General features: G+C 47.5%; 1 long non-coding RNA gene and 1 pseudogene across 22 annotated transcripts in view; one reads left to right on the forward strand and one right to left on the reverse strand.

Moving 5' to 3' along the window:
- Positions 1 to 1,158: 1,158 nt before the first annotated feature.
- On the reverse strand, positions 1,159 to 10,593 carry LOC109547079 (uncharacterized; annotated as a pseudogene).
- Positions 10,594 to 10,715: 122 nt separating this feature from the next.
- The window catches only part of LOC109548924 (uncharacterized), a 29,104-nt gene continuing 24,370 nt past the window's right edge, over positions 10,716 to 15,449 (forward strand). For 8 of the 22 annotated variants that reach the window (XR_012328101.1, XR_012328110.1, XR_012328103.1 and 5 more), the window contains exons 1-5: positions 10,717 to 11,308; positions 11,631 to 11,721; positions 12,277 to 12,446; positions 13,511 to 13,815; positions 14,436 to 14,561. This is a non-coding gene — a long non-coding RNA (uncharacterized lncRNA). Of the gene's footprint in view, positions 11,309 to 11,630; positions 11,722 to 12,276; positions 12,447 to 13,510; positions 13,816 to 14,435; positions 14,562 to 15,449 lie in introns of all 22 variants that reach the window. The other 14 variants (XR_012328104.1, XR_012328105.1, XR_012328107.1 and 11 more) reach the window with 9 other exon arrangements.

Below are 15,449 nucleotides of genomic sequence, written 5' to 3' on the forward strand. Positions count from 1 at the left end.
TCTGTGGGAATCAGGTGCACATCGTCACCCTTTCTGGTGCCTCCAGACATCCCTTCTCCAAGTTCACCATCCTAAGCCCTGTCTGGGGGCTTTTTATATTGCGCTTGAGCGAAGCTACTGAAACTCATGAAAAGCGGGAGTGTACGTGTTTTTGACAAGCAGCAAGATAGCCGACAGGTATGAGAGGACGACAAGTAACATTATGGTATGGTGGATCCCTTTCTATGTGCAGTCTTTGGAAATTTGCTGCGATTCATGCAGTCTGAAATAATATGTCTCTAAACATTTCTGTGACTTGCCGTAGACTACACTCCAAGGAAATCTGGGTATAACGCCTTAAAGAGGCAGAGAAGCCCTGCCGGGTTTACAGCCTAAGAACCGCATTTCCCAGAGCCCTTCGTGCCCTCGCTCGGCCTTTAGCCACAATCTGGAACTACCAACATTGAGAAAGCACAGGTAACACCCGTAGTGGAAACTACTCTACCCACAAGGCTGTGCAGCGGCGACCGCCCACCGGAGAGACTTCTGGGTAATGTAGTTTCCGCTGCTAACACCACCTACTATCTCTCACAGAATGAGTTACTTCCTACCTGGCCTATTAAAAGCCAAGAGGCACCCTCAGGGACACTGGGAAAAGGAGTTCCCTGCTCCAACCATGGGACAGGCCTTGCTTACTCTTAAATCGCACCCAGATTTGGAGAGCAGTCTTGGAAAAGCCCACAAAGATTAGGGACCTGTAATTTCAGACTCTATGAACTACAGCAAGTTCCCAAATCTACACACCGAAACAGACACACTATATCATGACATTCTATGTCCACACATAGTTGTCAGCTGTCTTGTTGACTGTCAAATAGACTGAAATTTTAGAGGCTGTTTCATGATATTGAATATGCAAGAAAAGAACCCAGACAGGGCATGAGGAAGAATTGGAGACAGGTAACTTTCCTGCCTTGATAATCAGTGATCGCGTTCCAACCTAGCAAACAACACTTTTATTGAAATGATATTTATTACTAAGATTTTTTTCAAAATCTGAAGCCTAGCTCTAAAGGACAGCGAATTGTCACACGCCATCTCCTGCCAAGATACATCACTGAACATTTAAAGATGGTAGATAAATTTTATGTGTATTTTACCACAACCACAACAAAATGATTAATGATTTAAAAATGTGCTAAGAACTTTTATGACACAAAGACATAGCTGAAAGACACTACAAGAAAAAAGAAGTCAAATAAGAAAAATCTAGAAAGATGTGTCGGTGGAAGCTTGTTTACGAGGCACATGGTTCAAAATTTTTAAAGATATTAATTTCCTATGAAATTGAATTTAAATTTACTTAAACTTCACTTTCCCACTTTAAACAACTTTTTCTCAAAGTGCCTGTCAGAACACACAGCTTTACTACATAACAGAGGCTTGTTTATTCTTATATGATGCCATGCTTTTGTGCACACAAAAGGGATAACACTAAATATATATTTATACACTTAGTGAAAGCAGCCATACAAGAATAACTATAGGATTCCATTTATATAAAATTCTAGAAAATAAAAACTATATTGGGAATTCCCTGGAGGTCCAGGGGTTAGGACTCCACACTTTCCCTGCTGAGGGCCCGGGTTCAATCCCTGGTCAGGGAACAAGATCCCGCAAGATGTGTGGCACAGCCAAAAAAAAAAAAGAAAAAAGAAAAAAAACTATAATGTCTCCCTAGAGATGGCAGGTTGGCTAGGGCTGACAGAATACAAAGGGGCCAATGGAAACGCTATGACAGACATGTTCATTATCATGACTTTGGTGATGGTCCCATTATGCACACATGTGAAAATACATCTTACATTTTTAATAAATGCCGTTTATTGTATGTCAGTACAACAATAAAGGTGTTAAGAAAATCTAAATCTCTTCCTCTACAAAAATCATATCTGGCAAGGTAGTATTGACTCCATCAGCACCCTTCCCCATGTCTTGGGTGGGTCAATTCTGATTCCTTCTCAAAACAGAAGGAAATGCTGACAAATGCTTCAACATGGGGAAGTTATTCTAAGCTAAATAAGCCAGTTACAAAGAGATGAAAAATGTATGATTACACTTATATAAATTATCCAGAGTAATCAAATTCATAGAGACAGGTCCAATAGAGAGGGCATAGGAAGAGATGTTGTTTAATGGGTATAGAGTTTCATTTTTGCAAGATGAAAAGAATTCTGGAGATTAGTTGCACAAATACTTGAATTTTTAAACACACTAAACTGTACAATTAAAAAGGTAGAGGGTAGGGCTTCCCTGGTGGTACAGTGGTTGAGAGTCTGCCTGCTGATGCAGGGGACATGGGTTCGTGCCCTGGTCCGGGAAGGTCCCACATGCTGCGGAGTGGCTGGGCCCGTGAGCCATGGCCACTGAGCCTGCACGTCCGGAGCCCCTGCTCCGCAACGGGAGAGGCCACAACAGTGAGAGGCCCGTGTACCGCAAAAACAAAAAAACAAAAACGTAGAGGGTAAACTTTGTTACATGTATTTTGCCACAATCAAAAATGTAAAAAAAAAAAATACTGTATTAGGATACTATTAAGGATAGATTACAGCAGATATGTTGCTGAAGTCTTTCCCCATTTGCAACACTCCCCCTGTTGTGAAATTTTTGGTAAATGAGGTAGAAATTTTGGCTGAACATATGCCCATATTCACTGTACTTACAAGGTCTTTCTGCATTGTGAAATCTGTGATGTGCAATGGGCCTGACGTTTCACCTAAAGACTTATCCACATTCACTGCACTCAGAAGGCCTTCCTCCAATGTGAACTCTTGATGTCTAATGAGTGGGGAGCTGTACCAATTTCCCATATTTTCTGTACTCATAAGGCCCATTCCAACATCAACTCATAAGGTGCTCCTCCAGTGTAAGGAGTTTGGAGTAGTACCTAAAGAATTTACCATATTCTCTGAACTCATAAGTTTTTGACCACTGTGAATTCTCTGCTGAATGAGGTTGGAGTTGTATCTAAAGAGTTCGCCACATTAAGGGCACTCATATCGTTTTCACTGTGGATTTTCTGGTGATGTATGAGGTAGGACTTCCTAATGAAGGCCTTCTGACATTTTCTGCACTCATAAGGCCTTTCTCCAGTATGGGTTTTCTGATGCTGAAGAAGTACATTCTTATGGCTAAAGGCTTTCCCACATTCGCTGCACTCATACGGCCTCTCTCCACTGTGAACTGTCTTATGTCTAATGAGTCTACAGTGGTACCTGAAGCCTTTCCCACATTCACTGCACTCGTAAGACCTTTCTCCAGTGTGATTTTGCCAATGTTTAATAAGCTTGGACTTGTAGTTAAAGAATTCCCCACATTCACTGCACTCATAAGGCCTTTATACAGTATGAATTCTTTGATGTCTAGTGAGTGTGGAGGTGTACCTAAAGAATTTCCCACATTCACTGCACCCATAAGGCCTTTCTCCACTGTAGACTCTCTGAAGTTTAATGAATGCAGTGTTGTACCTAAAGAATTTTCCACATTCACTGCACTTATAAATAAAGCCTTTCTCCAGTGTGAACTCTCTGATGTTTAATGAGTGTGGAGTTATACTGAAAGAATTTCCCACATACACTGCACTTATAAGGCCTTCCTGCAATGTGACCTCTCTGATATCTAATGAATGTTGAGCTGTACATGAAAGATTTCCCACATTCACTGCACTCATATGGCCTTTCTCCGGTGTGAATTCTCTCATGTCTTACCAGTCTGTAGTTATATCTAAAGAATTTTCCACATTCTCTGCACTCATAAGGGCTTTCTCCATTGTGAATTCTCTGATGTTTTATGAAGTTAGCATTGTACTTGAAGAATTCCCCGCATCTGCTGCACTCATAAAGCCTTACTCCAGTGTGGCTTTTCTGGTGCTCAACAAGCATCTTTTCTCAGCTGAAGGCTCTCCCACACTGAGTACACCTGTAATCACTCTGTCCACTACCAAAGGCCTCCCTGCACTCAGTGTCCCTGTGTGGCTTCCCCACACTATGAGGGGCCGGCTGCTGCAGAAGGCCTGCACTGCCTGAGAAGTCCTTTCTGTCTCTGTTGCATGTCAAGGTCCTCTCTGCCATGTGAACGCTGGTGTTGGTCAGAAATGAAGGCTGCCCCTCACCCCTTCTGGAAAGTTTGTCTCTAATCTGCTCCTTCTGGTGTGGAAAAGGTTTGCCCCACCAAAGTATAGTCTGGGATCAGAGAATATTCTGTCATGCTCAAGCAGCTGCAAAAAGTCTTTCAAGAGTGGGCCATGTATCTCACAGGGCTGGGCCTTCCTGGAGGATGGATCTGGCTTTGGAGTCCTGACCGGTGACACTCCTACAGAAACATCTTGCTCAGAAGTTGTCTCCTCATCCTGGACTCCATGCCAACAACCTGTAAGCAGAGAAATGCTGGTGAAGTGCATGATTATTTTGGTAGAAGGGGCAGCCCCATCAGAAATGACACACCGAAGACTAAAGCCAGAGAGAGGAAGGTCTGCTGTGCAGAGATGGACCTGCATAGCTCCCATGAGAGAGCCCTGACAATAGGTAAGGACTGAAGGAAAAGTTACTGTCTCAGTCCTATTTTGCTATGACAAAATACCACAGACTGGCTGGCTTATAAAGAACAGAAATTTATTTCTCACACTTCTGGAGACTGGAACCCATAGATCAGTTTGCACTCCCCTGCGTCACAGACTTCTCATAGTGTCCTCACGTGGTGGAAGGAGCTAGGAAGCTCTGTGGGGTCACTTTTATAAGGGCACAAATCTCATTCATGAGGGCTTTTCCCGCATGACCTAATCACCCCAAAGGCCCCATCTCCTAATACTGTCACCTTAGGCATGACGTTTTCAACATACAGAACGTGGTGGGGACACAAACATTCAGACCAGAGCAGGGAGGAGAGACAGGCCTCCAAGTCAACATGGCCATGGCTACTGGTGACAGGTGAGCACTGTGTCAAAGGTTGTACCCAGACCTAGAAATACTTGATACAAAAGACATGCTAAAGTTCAAGGACTATTTAAGGATACATGCAGACCTCACAACATCTTACATATAGGTCAAATGTTGAACATTGCAAAGGGAGCAATGAAACAACATGTGACATGTCACATGTGAGAGTCACAAAAGTGTGGCTGGAGTGTGACAGAAGAAATAAAAATGAAAAGTAAGAAATGAGGTGTGGCACTGGTCCAAACATCAATCAATGGTGAACACAGGACAGGTTCCCAGCTCTGACATGTGACCTTTCCCAGGACCTCACACCAAGCCCAAGTACTTCTGAGTGTCTCCTGTCATTGATGTAGTAATGGCCACACTAGCAGATACCACGAGTCCTCCCCATTGTTCCAGGTGAGCATTGATATAGCACCTGAAAGAGGCTAGTCCTACATGAAAGACAGAAAAAGAAGGGGCCAGCACACGTAGATAGAGATCCAACGCAGGGCTTCCAGCTTTCTAAAATTATAAGAACTTCACAGGGGGGACTAGTGACAATCAGTGGTTCCCCAAATTAGTAACTAGGTTGGTGCTAAAATTCCTGGCACAGGAGGCCCTAAGAAATGTCAGCAAGAGGAATGGGTTAAGCCTGGCACAACAAGAGTCTAAACATCTAGACTGAGGACCCAACCAAGAACAGGCCAAGTCTGAAGGGGTCTCAGACAAAATCTAGATTTCTGACTCCTGAGCTCTATCTTGGAAGGACTCAGAGTAGAAGAGATGGGGCTCCCTGCGGAGAAAAATGACGCTGTACACACAGTCCAGCCCCGACACCAACAACACATATGCCAGGAAACCAGGAAAGGAAGCAGTACCCGTGGTCTCAGTGTGGGGAGTACAGAGCTGCCCCCTGGGAAAAGGGAAAGAACAGAGCACAGCTCAGGGAACTGGCTGAGCTTGTGGACCTTACCTAGGGAGGTCACAAGTGCAAAGTTCTCCGTCATCACAGCATGGTACAAGTGTCTCTGAGCTTCATCAAGGAGGCCCCACTCCTCCTGGGAGAAATACACAGCCACGTCCTCAAAGACCACACGGTCCTGCCAAAATTGGAAGAGTTTGGTTCATGGACAGCTTCTTGTTTCAACTATATTTTTGTGGATTCTGTATTTATCTATTTGCCATCCATTAATTACAGGGCTAAACTAATGCCCAAATTTGTTTACATCTCCCTTGCAATCCAGAGCCCATACTCTCAACCAACTCCTTAACTAACTCTCACGAACCAGGTCAGTATTTCCCCTGCCCTAAAGCAGCCCAGGGCCAGGTAACAGACAGCTGGGGACAGTTCCCATACCCCAGGTACACAGAATTATACAAACTAGTCACCCATAAACTTTTCATCCAATCCTCCCTGCATTTCCCTCAAAAGTCTAATAAAGGCTCTGACCTTTGGTGTCCCTTAGCTTGTGCTCACGCCTCCTGACCGAATCTGGTGCTTCTAGAGGTAACTCTGTTACATTGTGTACCTCCTCCTCTTGGGAAATATAAGTAATAAAACTATCTTTTAATGTCATTGGCCTCTCTGTATCACGACTCACTCGTCTCCACTAGTTAAAATCCTGTGGGTGCAATCACTGATGCACTTCCCTTTCCAGGACCTTCAGCCCTCCCCCTACACATCCATCCCTGCTCATCCTCCTCCCACACGTCCCACCATGGAATATATACCAGGTCCCAGTGGCACCAGTGCCTGCTCTCTCCTTATTACCATTGATCACTGTGTCCGGCACACAGCATAAAACACATGGGGGAGGGAGCAGAAAACCACCACCTAAGGTGTGGAACTGCATGCATGGCCCTACCCCTCTCCTGCCACACAGTTTCCCTGGGGTTCCCCAGGTGTTGACCCTCAGACACATTCAGACTCGTCCCTGTCCTCAAGCACCCAGTGCCAGGGCCCAGGGCCAACCATTCACACTCCTCCTTACCTGCATCTCACTAGTTGGACTGCACCTTCCTCATGACTCTAACCCTTCCAGAGTGACAGTTCCACAGACAGCCCCAGCCCACACCATAGGCACTTCCTTCACCTCCTTATAGGGCACTCTGCACATGGAATCCAGGCAGTGAATGGAAATGCATCCAGCATTCATCTCAGCCCAGTTCTGCCCCTGAACACCAAAGTCCCCTGGGGCCAGGGCTTGCCCCAAGCCCTTCTTAGAAGGCCTCACCACCTGGCCCTGTTTTTTCCTTCCTCCCCAGCCACCCTTTTTATGTGAGACCTCATGTCCCCTTAGCCCTCTCCCTCTTCCGTGTTGCACGAACTGTCCCATAAGCAGTCAGCAACTTCTCTCCTCACGTGAAGCCCAGGTACACCGACCTCCCCACCCACACTGTGACTGCACCCTAAGTCTAGCAACTCTCCTAGCTGATCCCATTTCCTCCCTCAACATCCATCTCATGTTCGCTCTGGCCTCAGAAGACTCTCACGCCTACATCCTGCTGTCATGCACAGACAAGGACACTCTGCTCCCTCATCTGTCTTTGTGATGCGCATCACCACCAGCCAGGTACCCAACCCACAGACTTAGTCCTGAGGCCCTTCATTCTCACTCCTTGTCCTCTAGTGGCATCACCACCATAAACTAGAAGTGATGCCGCCTAAATCTTACCTTCGGCTTCATCGTAGTCCACACACGGGCCACTATGTTGTGGCTGTCTCCATCCTGAACCCGTCCTCTGAACTCCAGCCCTCTGTGTAAAAGTGCCCACTCAACACCTCCCCTTGGGAGTCTCTGGAACATTTGTGACGTGGACAAAAAACGGACTCTCCTTATTCCACCTGCAAATTCCTCCTAAAGCTGACTTTGCCCATTTTAGTTGATGAGGCATCCATCCTTCCTAACAAGCCCAGAAACCTGAAGTCATCCCCAATTCTTCCTATCAGCCCACTTTCTTGAGTCCCTCACTCTCCATTACATAAAACATGGGCAGCTCTAGTTCAAAATACATCCAGAAACCAACCGATCCTCTATCTCAACAACTAGCATTCTTGTGTAACACCACCAACACTCAGCTGGATTGCTGCAGGAAATCCCCCCTCCAAATATTCCTGCCTTCACTCATCCGTACCCCCAGCCCCATCTTTCTTCCAATTTGCAGCCAGAGGAAGCCTGTTAGGCTAGGTCATAGCACCTTTCTCCTCTGATTCAAACTTTCCCTACAACCCACCTTCCTCAGTAGAAGCTCAGGACTTCAGGCTATCATTAAGGGCCTCATACCTGTGTAATTCTCACTCAGCTCCCCATTTCCACTAGATATAACAGAGACATGCAGTTCCCTGACCTTCCCAGCTAAGTCTCCCATGCAACTGTCTGAATATTCTGCATCCTGTAGTCAGGACTCTCTGCCACACCTTACCCCATCAGTTGTCAGAAATGGAACTGTTCCATGTAACCTGGTACTAAATATAGGATCCTGGGCCTGGTGAAAGCACATGATCTATAGATGCGAGAGAGGAGAATGGATAGAAGTCTTGGGAGCTACCATTCCCTGAGGGCATATATATCAGAGTGAAAAAAACATCAGGGTGATAATTGGGATGGATGAAAGGTAGGACCCCTCCACTCACCTGTACAGGGTCCATAACCATTTCTGCCACTGCCGTGGGACCCTGAGGAAGAAGGAAGCCTTGAGAAATGGGTAGCATTGTAGGATCCTACAGCTGAGCTGGACCACCACCCCAGCCTTGCCCTGCCCTGGTATAACGGGATCTCAGCCTGACAGTCTATGGTCAGTTCTTCAGAAAACAGTACTGCCTCTTACTAGCTCAGTGACACTGGAGAAGGACTAAGCCTCCCTGAGCCTCAGGGAAAAGAAAATGTTTATGAAGATAAGAATGCTTCCAAACTCATAGGGATCTAATGTAAGGAGGACATACCATGTATCAGCTATGATTGTACATAGGATCAATAGTTTTGTACATATTTTCAGTGCAAGTGAAGCAGCAGAGTTTTGAAACTTAGGGTCTTCATTTTTACTGCTTTTTAAGATTTCAGAGGATGTCATATATAGAACTTTGCATTGTAAGCAAATACCTAGAGGTAAATCAATGCCAAGCCATTTAAAAAGTGTTTGCATAAATTTAACTGAGTGAACAGGCTCATTTCTAATTGCCTGTATGTATTTAGAGGAATGTTGATTAATTAGTGTTTAAATTAGTTTTCATACATTCTTAAGTTAATGAGTCATGGGGAGGGGCTGGGCAGGCAGGTCAGCTATTAGTCCATTCAGCACCAGGCCTATCACTAAATAATCCTCAAAACAGAGCTTGTTGGGGACCCTTGACCGAAGCAGTTGATCATCCCTCTTGCCTTGAGAGGTGGAGGTGAGTTGGCAGTGCCCTTGTCTGGGACCCACTGGCTGCATTAGCCTGGCTGAGTGGCCCTGAGGGTTGGCAGAGCCTGCAAGTGGAGAATCCGCACCAGCACACACTTCAGGCTCTACAGAAGGAAAGCTCCTTACTCCATCCAGGCCTCCCTTTCTACAGACGTATCCCAGAATCCCTCCTATGTCAGGTCTGCTCTTTTCTGGAGGGAGCATCAGGGATGCCAGCACCAGCCCTCATTCCCTGCCCTCCAACTCTCAGCCCTCCCCTCCCTCACCACAGGGCCCATCTCAAGCAACACTCTTAAGACTCCCTCCTCAATCTGATCCCCAGGCCATGCCCTGGTCCAATCCACACTCTCCATGCCTTTGATATTTCCAACCCTGTCCCCTTCCTCTGCTTCCAGACTATATGTTCACCTCCACGTATGGTATCTCCATTTGGTGACATCTCCATCTTGATACATGTCAGGATCAACATGTCCAAATACAACTCATGATCTTCCCCCTGAACCTGCTCCTCGCGCTGACTTCCTCATCTCCCCACTATAAGATGTTCAGGCAAAAAACTTGGATGGTACTTCATTCCCTACTTTTGCTTACAACCGTATTTTATGCAGCAGGAAATCCCGTTTCCTCCAAGTTAGAGATTTTTCCAGAATCTCATCCCATCTCCCAATGTCGCACTACCTTCCTGGCCCAGCCCCTGCCATAATTCTCCTGGGGTCTATCATGGTGGTCTCCTCAGCAGTCTCCCTGCCTCCATTCTCATCCCGTTCTCCCAATTTTTAACTTCTAACTCTGGATACGGTTCTCCCATCCCCATTCCCTTCACAACCTTCCATGGATTCCACCTGCTCAGGTTGCCGTTTCAGGTGAGACAACTCCTCCCCCTCTGTCCACGACACAAGAGACTCCAGGTGTCCCCAATGCTGCCGACTCCGTAGCACCTGCAAGCCGTGCAGCGGGGACCCCCCGAGGGAACTCTCTCCCTCACCCCAGTCCACGGGCTGAAAGGGGACCCCTCCCAAGGCCGCCTTCTGTTCTGGGCGCTGGGGCTGACCGGCAGGGAATTGAATGGGCGCACCACCGGGTGGGGCCCTGGGAGACACATCACCCACCTGAGCTGGGCTCATCCCTAAGCCTCTCCACCTGCTTTTTCGCTCGGTCACCTCCATGCCCGCCAAGCGGCGTTTAAGCCCGGAACTCCTAAACGTCCAGAGAGACCCCCCCCAAAGACAGGAAGGAACTCCGGAAGTCCCGCCCCAGATGATGCGCACGCAACCATCAGTCCCTCCTCTAAGCTTTCATTGGCCCAGTTACCGCGCCGCCGCCGGTCACCGAGCTAATGAAGGCTCAGCTGATGAACGTTTTCCTCTGCACGCATTCGGGGGCGGGACTTCCGTAGGCTTCATGTGGGGTCCGGTTTCCGTGTTTTTTCACCTTTTTCAGGGCAGTGAGTCCTGAGTCGGGACCGAAGAGAATGGAACAGGCGAGGAGAGGCGTTGGCCCCGGTGCCCAGAGGCGGCTGTGAGGCCCCCCCCGAGCCCGTAGTTGACGGCAGTGACCTCGTTCCCGCCCCGCCCGCCGCCTCTTCCGGCTCCGTTCTTCCCACCGACCGGTGACCCCGGTGACCGAGGCTGCGCCGATGAGGCCCGCTCAGGTGGGTGCTGCGTCTCCCGGGACCCCACCCGGTCCGACTGCCGCCTCCGAGTCCTAAATACGGACGGAGGGGCGCCCGCTCGGTTCCCTGACAGTCAGCCCCAGAGTCCAGAACAGAGGGCGGCCTTGGGAGGGGTTCCCCTTTCAGCCCGTGGACTGGGGTGAGGGAGAGTTCCCTCGGGGGGCCCCCTGTGCACGGCTTGCAGGTGCTACGGAGTCGGCAGCATTGGGGACACCTGGGGTCGTTTTTGTCGTGGACAGAGGGGGAGGAGTTACCTCACCTGAAACGGCAACCTGAGCAGGTGCAATCCGTGGAACGTTGTGAAGGGATTGGGGATGGGAGAACCGTGTCCAGAATTAGAAGTTAAAAATTGGGAGAATGGGATGCGAATGGAGGCAGGGAGACTGCTGAGGAGACCACCGCGATAGACCCCAGGAGAATTATGGCGGGCTGGCCCAGGAAGGTAGCGCGACATGGGAGATGGGATGAGATTCTGCATAGATTTCATTAATAGAGCCTACAGGACTTTCTGATGTGCCATGTATAGCTGTGAGCAGAAGTAGGGAGTGAAGGACCATCTCAAGGTTTTTTTTGTTTTTGTTTTGTTTTTGCGTTTTTGGCAGGAAGCAACCACAAGGATCAGGTTTCAGAAGATAATGAGTTAAACTGTGGATGTGTGACCCTAAGATACCTCAAGGTGGAGACGGCACATAAGTATGTGGACATGAAGGTCTGGATGCGGGGGAAGAGGGCTGGACTGAAGCCGTCAAACGAGTGCAGGGTGTGGACTGAACCAGGGCATGGCCTGGGGATCAGATTGAGGAGAGAGATTTTTTTTTTTAAGAAGATGTTGGGGGTAGGAGTTTATTAATTAATTAATTTATTTTTTCTGTGTTGGGTCTTCGTTTCTGTGCGAGGGCTTTCTCTAGTTGTGGCAAGCGGGGGCCACTCTTCATCGCGGTGCTCGGGGCTCTCACTATCGCGGCCTCTCTTGTTGCGGATCACAGGCTTCAGACGCACAGGCTCAGTAGTTGTGGCTCACGGGCCTAGTTGTTCCACGGCATGTGGGATCCTCCCAGACCAGGGCTCGAACCCGTGTCCCCTGCATTAACAGGCGGTTTCTCAACCACTGTGCCACCAGGGAAGCCCGAGGAGGGAGATTTTTAAGGTTGTTATTTCTGATGGGCCCTGTAGTGAGTGTCAGGAGAGCTGAGACTTTGAGTTTGGGGCTTTAGGGGGTTCATCGTCCCTGATGTTCTCTCCATAAAGGAGCATATCTGCCATAGGAGTTACTCTGGCCTGTGTCTGTAGAAAAGGATACCTGGATGTGATGAATTGCTGGCCTGGATGGAGATGAAGGTGTAAGGTCGTGTAGAATGAGCCCTGCAGGTCAGCTCTTCTCCTAGAGGAGAATCCCTGTGGAACAAAGAAATAGCCAGGTTTGTGGAGCAGATTGGTTCCAGACAAGCACACTTCTGACACACCTCTTCCACCACTCAGGGCAAGAGGAATGAGAGCTCTATAGTCAAGGGACTCCTGCAGTGCACTTGAGCGGATCCTTTGCAAACAGGAAACAGTCTCGTTTGCAAAAAGGAAAAGTACCTGACCTGCCTGTTCAGACTCTCCCTACAACTCATTAAATTTAAAATGTATGAAACATACTTACTGATCAAAACATCTGTTAACCAGTATCCTTCTAAATATGTACACGTAGAGGGGCAGTTAGAAATGATGACATTCAATAGATTAAACATAGGAACACTTTATTAAAAATTGCTTGAAATTTAATTTACCTGTAGTATTGGTAATACTTTAGGTGTTAGCAAATTTAGTGGAATGTTATATATCTCAATTTCTGAAAACCTTAAAAAGCAGAAACAGGAGGGGTGGGATGAGTTGGGAGATTGGGATTGACATATATATACTCTATGTATAAAGTAGATAACTGATGAGAACCTACTGTATAGCACAGGGAGCTCTACTCAATGCTCTGTGTGACCTAAATGGGAAGGAAATCTAAAAAAGAGAGGATATATGTATACGTATAACTGATTCACTTTGCTGTACAGCAGAAACTAACACAACACTGTAAAGCAACTATACTCCAATAAAACTACTTTTTTAAAAAAAGCAGAAATAATGCAAACCCACATTTTGAAAACCCAGTCCCTTCATTTGAACTGAAAACATGAAAAATTGTGAATCTTATGTATAGTTACAGCTGATAGGTAGTGTGTCCTCTTATGTTTAATACTACTGTCAGCCTTATGAGGTAGAAACCATTGTTATCCCTATTTTATAGTAAAGGAATTGAGGCTCAGGGAGGTTCAGTCATTAAAGAAGAGTCACACAGCTGATAATAGTGACACTGAGGTCAGAGTAACAGCATAGACCATCAGGCTGAGACCATTTTGCTCCAGGGCAGGCCAGAGGTGATAGTCTAGCCCAGCCTGTAGAATCCTAACGTGGTTGCCCATTTCTCATGGCCTCCCTCTTCCCACAGGTTCCCATGGCATTTGCAGAAATGCTTATGGACCTGTACAGGTGAATGGAGGATGTGCCAGACCTTCATCCACCCCAGTTATCACCCTGATGGTTCTGCCACTCTCATATAAAGAATGCTGGTGACCTGAGATTGTTCACCCATACTCCCTTCCTTGGGTCTGAAGTCCCTGTGGTTTCACCAAGGCCTAGGGTCTTGAACTCAGTCCCAGATTATATGGAGCTGTTCCCATTTCCAACAACTGATGGAGTAAGATGTGGAAGGATGTCGTGGGCACAGGATCCAGAATGTCCAGACGACTGGAGGTGAGACTGAGCTGAAATATTCAGGGAACTGCAAGTCTGTTACATGTGATAGGATTATGGTTGCAGGGAGTGAGTGGAGGGTAGGAGCACACAGTTATCAGGTCTCAATTACAGCCTGAGGTTTTGGGCCTCTAATCCGAGGGAAGTAGGAGCTAGGGAAGATTTGAAGTAGAGGAGCCAGGTATTTGACCCAGGTTGTAACTGGCTGTGTGAGAGGGAATGTAGAGGTAGAGTGACATGGGGTAAGTGACTGTGGTGGACGTTGGTTGTCGCTGGACAAGAGTCACTGCCGTGGAGGTAGCGAAGTTGTTGCCTTCTGTTTGTGTTCTGAACAGACCTGCCCACATTGAGTGATGTGAAGAGCGTGGGACTGGGAGATGGGATGGAAGGGCAAGTCAGAGGTGACCCCAAGTTTCTAGCTTTCTCTGGAAAGATGTGTTCTGGACACAGTGATCAGTAGAAATAAGCAGAGAGAGGCACTGGTGTCACTGGACCTTGTATCTCTTCCACATTTGGGAAGTGGGGGTGGAGGTTGAGGAGGGAATGGGCTTGTCGGGGGAAAGAGTAAAGATCCTGGAGAAATGAGCTGCGCATTGATTGAACCATCCCCATTTTGGCAGGACTTGTGGTTTTTACAGACGTGGTCATACATTTCTCTCAGGAGGAGTGGGGTCTCCTTGATGAGGCTCAGAGACACCTGTACCACCATGTGATGCTGGAGAACTTTGCACTTCTCTCATGACTAGGTAAGGCCCTCATAACCCTTCCCCCACCCCAGTGTCCTGGGCTGGGCTGTTTTTTCCAACCAAACCATGAGTAATCCTTCCTTCCTTGGTTTCCTAGCATATATGTGTGGGAGCCATTCCCAGGCTGTGTGCACCGTACTGCCTCTCCCCAAGCAGCCCCATCCCATGTTGCTCTGAAACCTTGCCTGTCCTTGGTCAAGTTACTCTGTTCAGATGCATGGAGGCCTTCCCCCTTCTTGCTGATGTTTTGGGGGGCCTGCCTGTGGCAGAAATACATGCTTACTACTTGTAGAGACCACTGACTCTGCGAGACCCTCCTCTGTAGTTCTTGCGATTTTTGAATGGGGGCCGTCATGTGTTGGCTCGCTCTGGGGGCATGCTGTCCACTCCTTTTTCCTGTGTTTCACCTGGGTTGGTCTGTGCCAGGTCCCATAGAAGTGCTCACCATGAGGCAGCGAGAGGGGCCTGAGTGTCTTGAAAGGATGGACATTACTCCATCAGTGCCAAAAAGAAGTGGCTCTGGAGCTTAGGAGCTGGGAGAGGGTGTGTTGTCAAAGCTGGCTTCAAATCACACTGGAAGCCAGGCCTTTGTCCACCACTGGGTGATGCCAGGGACAGTGGTCACACTTCATTTCTACATTTTCTTTCCTATTGTCATTTCTAATCTTCCAGTCCTCGGCTCCCCTGACTTTTGTAGTCTCCACCTCCTATTTGTTCCTTTGCCGTGCTGTCAACATTTGACCCACACTTAAGCTATTGTGACATTTGCACATATCTTTTTTATCTAAGTTACAAGTTCCTGTATTTTTTTAATTGAAGTACAATTGATTTACAATGTTGTGTTAATCTCTACTGTACAGCAAAGTGATGCAGTTATACATAGATATA

This window comes from Tursiops truncatus, chromosome 19, assembly GCF_011762595.2.
Source record: "Tursiops truncatus isolate mTurTru1 chromosome 19, mTurTru1.mat.Y, whole genome shotgun sequence".
NCBI classification, from domain to species: Eukaryota; Metazoa; Chordata; class Mammalia; order Artiodactyla; family Delphinidae; genus Tursiops; species Tursiops truncatus.